The sequence below is a fragment of the Mobula hypostoma genome, chromosome 11, assembly GCF_963921235.1.
Source record: "Mobula hypostoma chromosome 11, sMobHyp1.1, whole genome shotgun sequence".
NCBI classification, from domain to species: domain Eukaryota; kingdom Metazoa; phylum Chordata; class Chondrichthyes; order Myliobatiformes; family Myliobatidae; genus Mobula; species Mobula hypostoma.
In genome coordinates, this window is record NC_086107.1 from 90,499,214 (window position 1) to 90,504,830 (window position 5,617).

A 5,617-nucleotide genomic window follows, 5' to 3' on the forward strand; every position below is an offset into this window, starting at 1 on the left:
GCTGGCATGTATCTTTACTCTATTTTTAACAATTCTAAATATTATTCAATAGAAGCGTTCAAAATAATTAAGGGCTTAGATAGAATTGGGAATAGGTTTGATAACCTGAGGACACAAAGTGAAGAGAACTGGCAAAGAACCAGCGGGGAAGTGAGAATCGGTTTTAATGCAGCACTTTGCTAATATGATGCACTGCCAGAACTGTAGTGGAAACATTTACTGAGAAACAAAACTGCATAGTTCCAGAGGCGGAGGGGAGGAGTGAGACCTCTTACATCAGTTTCAAAGGCACAAGTATTCCTTTCAGTGTCGCAGGGGCGGCTGACATACGAAATCAGCTTCACTTGTTACACGTACATCCAAATACACACTAAAGTGCATCAATTGCATTGCATCAAATCAAATCAGCAAAGGTGATACAGGGGACAGCCTGAAGTGTCACCATGCTTCTGACACTAATATAGCAGGTACCCCAGTGGCTGTCCCCCTTAACAATAGTACTCCTGTTTAGTACTGTTGGGGGAGATGGCCTACCTAGGGGAAGCAACAGTGGTCGCGCCTCTGGCACAGAGTCTGGCCCTGTGGCTCAGAAGGGTAGGGAAAGGAAGAGGATGGCAGCAGTGATGGGGGACTCTATAGTTAGCGGGTCAGACAGGCGATTCTGTGGATGCAGGAAAGAAACGTGGATGGTAGTTTGCCTCCCAGGTGCCAGCGTCCGGGATGTTTCTGATTGCGTCCACGATATCTTGAAGTGGGAAGGAGAACAGCCAGAGGTTGTGGTACATATTGGTACCAACAACATAGGTAGGAAAAGGGAGGAGGTCCTGAAAGCAGACTATAGAGAGTTAGGAAGGAAGTTGAGAAGCAGGACCTCAAAGGTAGTAATCTCGAGATTACTGCCTGTGCCACGTGACAGTGAGTATAGGAATAGAATGAGGTGGAGAATAAATGCGTGGCTGAGGGATTGGAGCAGGGGGCAGGGATTCAGATTTCTGGATCATTGGGACCTCTTTTGGGGCAGGTGTGACCTGTAGAAAAAGGACGGGTTGCACTTGAATCCCAGGGGGACCAATACCCAGGCAGGGAGGTTTGTAAAGGCTACTGGGGAGAGTTTAAACTAGAATTGTTGGGAGGTGGGAACTGAACTGAAGTGATGGAGGAAAGGGAGGTTGGCTCACAAATAGAGAAAGCTTGGAGACAGTGCAAGAGGGAGGATTGGCAGGAGATAGAGAAAGGACACACTCAGACTGATAGTTTGAGATGTGTCCATTTTAATGCGAGGAGTATTATGAACAAAGCAGATGAGCTTAGAGTGTGGATCAGCACTTGGAGCTATGATGTTGTGGCCATTACAGAGACTTAGATGATGCAGGGGCAGGAATGGCTACTTCAGGCTTTAGATGTTTCAGAAAGGACAGAGAGGGAGGCAAAAGAGGTGGGGTCATGGCACTGTTGATCAGAGATAGTGTCACGGCTGCAGAAAAGGAGGAAGTCATGGAGGGGTTGTCTACAGTCTCTGTGGGTGGAAGTTAGGAATAGGAAGGGGTCAATAACATGACTGAGTGGTTTTTATAGACCACCCAATATTAACAAGGACATCGAGGAACAGATAGGGAGACAGATTCTGGAAAGGAATAATAATAACAGGGTTATTGTGGTGGGAGATTTTAATTTCCAAATATTGATTGGCATCTCCCTAGAGTGAAGGGTTTAGGAAGGGTGGAGTTTGTTAGATGTGTTCAGGAAGGTTTCTTGACACAATATGTAGATAAGCTTACAAGAGGAGAGGCTGTACTTGATCTGGTATTCGGAAATGAACCTGGTCAGGTGTCAGGTCTCTCAGTGGGAGAGCATTTTGGAGATAGTGATCACAATTCTATTTCCTTTACCATTGCTTTGGAGAGGGATAGGAACAGATAAGATAGGAAAACGTTTAATTAGAGTAAGGGGAAATATGAGGCTATCAGGCAGAAACTTGGAAGCATAAATTGGAAACAGACGTACTCAGGGAAACATACAGAAGAAATGTGGCAAATGTTCAGAGGATATTTGCGTGGGGTTCTGCATAGATATGTTCCAATGAGACAGGGAAAGGATGGTAGGGTACAGGAACCGTGTTGTACAAAGGCTGTTGTACATCTAGTCAAGAAGAAAAGAAGAGCTTACGAAAGGTTCAAAAAATTAGGTAATGATAGAGATCTAGAAGGCTAGCAGGAAGGAGCTTAAGAATAAAATTAGGAGAGCCAGAAGGAGCCATGAGAAGGCTTTGGCAGACAGGATTAAGGAAAACCCCAAGGCATTCTACAAGTATGTGAAGAGCAAGAGGATAAGACATGAGAGAATAATGTGACAGTGGAAAAGTGTGTATGGAACCGGAGGAGATGGCAGAGGCAGTTCATGAATACTTTGCTTCAGTATTTACTACGGAAAAAGATCTTGGAGATTGCGAGGATGTCTTGCAGTGGACTGAATAGCTTGAGAATGTGGATATTAAGGAAGAGGATGTGCTGGAGCTTTTGGAAAGCATCAAGTTGGATAAGTCACCGGGACCGGACAGGATGTACCTCAGGCTACTGTGGGAAGTGAGGGAGGAGATTTCTGAGCCTCTGGCAATGATCTTTGCATCATCAATGGGGGCAGGAGAGGTTCCGGAGGATTGGAGGGTTGTGGATGTTGTTCCCTTATTCAAGAAAGGGAGTAGGGATAGCCCAGGAAATTATAGACCAGTGAGTCTTACTTCAGTGGTTGGTAAGTTGATGGAGAAGATCCTGAGAGGCAGGATTTATGAACATTTGGAGAGGCATAATATGATAAGGAATAGTCAGCATGGCTTTGTAAAAGGCAGGTTATGCCTTACGAACCTGATTGAATTTTTTTGAGGATGTGAGTAAACACATTGATGAAGGTAGAGCTGTAGATGTAGTGTATATGGATTTTAGCAAGGCATTTGATAAGGTACCCCATGCAAGGCTTATTGAGAAAGTAAGGAGGCATGGGATCCAAGGGTCATTGCTTTGTGGATCCAGAACTGGCTTGCCCACAGAAGGCAAAGAGTGGTTGTAGACGGGTCATATTCTGCATGGAGGTCGGTGACCAGTGGTGGTGCCTCAGGAACCTGTTCTGGGACCCCTACTCTTTGTGATTTTTATAAATGACCTGGATGAGGAAGTGGAGGGATGGGTTAGTAAATTTGCTGATGACACAAAGGTTGGGGGTGTTGTGGATAGTGTGGAGGGCTGTCAGAGGATACAACGGGACATTGATAGGATGCAAAACTGGGCTGAGAAGTGGCAGATGGAGTTCAACTGAGATAAGTGTGAGGTGGTTCATTTTGTTAGGTCAAATATGATGGCAGAATATGGCATCGATGGCAAGACACTTGGCAGTGTGGAGGATCAGAGGGATCTTGGGGTCCGAGTCCATAGGACACTCAAATCTGCTACGCAGGTTGACTCTGGTTAAGAATGCATTGGCATTCATCAATTGTGGGATTGAGTTTAAGAGCCGAGAGGTAATGTTGCAGCTATATAGGACCCTGGTCAGACCCCACTTGGAGTACTGTGCTCAATTCTGGTCGCCTCACTACAGGAAGGACGTGGAAACCATGGAAAGGGCGCAGAGGAGATTTACAAAGATGGTGCCTGGATTGGGGAGCATGCCTTATGAGAATAGGTTGAGTGAACTCAGCCTTTTCTCCTTGGAGCAACGGAGGATGAGAGATGACCTGATAGAGGTGTATAAGATAATGAGAGGCATTGATCGTGTGGATAGTCAGAGGCTTTTTCCTGGGGCTGAAATAGCTAGCACGAGAGGGCATAGTTTCAAGGTGCTTGGAAGAAGGTATAGAGGAGATGTCAGGGGTAAGTTTTTTACACCAAGTGGAGAGTGAGTGGAATGGGCTGTTGGCGACGGTGGTGGAGGTGGAAACGAATAGGGTCTTTTAAGAGACGCCTGGATAGGTACATAGAGCTTAGAAAAAAAGAGGGCTATGGGTAAGCCGAGGCAGTTCTAAGGTAAGGACATGTTCGGAACAGCTTTGTGGGCCGAAGGGCCTGTATTGTGCTGTAGGTTTTCTATGTTTCTATAGCATACCCACAACTTACCAACACCTTGGGAATGTGGGAAGAAACCGTAGCATCCAGAGGCAACCCACATGGTTAAGGGCAGAATGTGCTATCTGCTTACAGAGAGCTGTAGGAATTGAACCCCGATCGGAGATCATCAGCACTAAGCGCTATGTTAATAGACTGCACCATGGCTGCATGTTGCCACAGCTAACACAGAGCCTTGCAAGTATAGGTCCACCAGGGGCAGCTACTAGGCAAAATATATTAACCTTCCCATGGAACTGCAGCTGAACCAGGAGAGTGACCAATAGATGAACATTTCACAATGCTGTGTTTCTAACTACTGCATCGTGAATGACTTGGTGCCTGAAAACTGCGAGGACGCCTCACCAATTTGTTTCCCAAGCAGAGCACCTGTCATTACATGAGTTAGTACAGCAGCAGTGATGTGCGAGCAGAGCTTGTGAAGATTTTGACCGGTATATGGTGATGGTACCCAAGACACTGTTAGCAAGAGGCAGGGTGTACAAAACTAAACATACACACGCATGATTCTAGTTTCTGTGTGCATTTGAAGGCTGGCACCTTTGACACTGCACTGGGCTGGAGTACCTCCTTAGGTCTGGGAGTAGGACCTTCTGAAGAAGTTCCCCATTCTGACTCCCCTTCTCTTCTCCTCACCTGCTTATCATCTCCATTTCCCTTTCTCCCGTAGTCCACTGTCCCCTCCTATCAGATTGCCTGTTCGAGTACTTCTCTAACATGATTACAACTATAAAAACACAATCAGTGCCGTCAAAAATATTAAGGTCAAGTTTGAAACCTTACCAAGTTGCAAGTTTAATGAGCTTTAAGTAGTTTAATGAGTTTTAAGTATGGCTTAATGTGACATTAGAGCCAGATGTTCGCAAACAAAGCATCATTCTTCAGGGTTTTACCCACTGGTGGCAGAGCATAACTAAAGATTTCTATTGATTTACTCTTACACTGGCTTCAAAGCATGGCACAATCAAAAGTCTTGCTCTGTGAATAAAATTGCTAATACAATCCCAAACACAGTGAGTAGTATTTCAGTCCTGATGAAGGGTCTCAGCTGGAAATATTAACTGTTTATTCCTCTCCAAAAGTGCTGCCAGCCCTGCTGAGCACCTCCTGTGCATTACTCTGGATTTTTACCATCTGTAGAATCTCTGGTGATAGTATTTCAGCATAATTGGAATGTTGATTGAGGATGAAATTGCCTTTTCCTTGGCGACCCCTTCGCTCAATGGTCAAACATCGAAGAAATGGAGATCTAAGTGTCCTTGTTTGAACTGGAGTCATGAGAGCAAACAAGGGGACCATGGATAAAGGACCTCAGCAAGATTTCAATAGTTAAAATGCTGCATGATTCTCAATAATCTACTGCTCTGAAAATCATCATTTAACCAGTCTTCCATAAGCAAAACAAAACAGAGCAATGGATTAGACCAACTCTTCCATCAAGACAATACAACACTGCTTGAAGCATCAAAAACAGACACTTTCCTATCATCATTGTAATCAGCTGA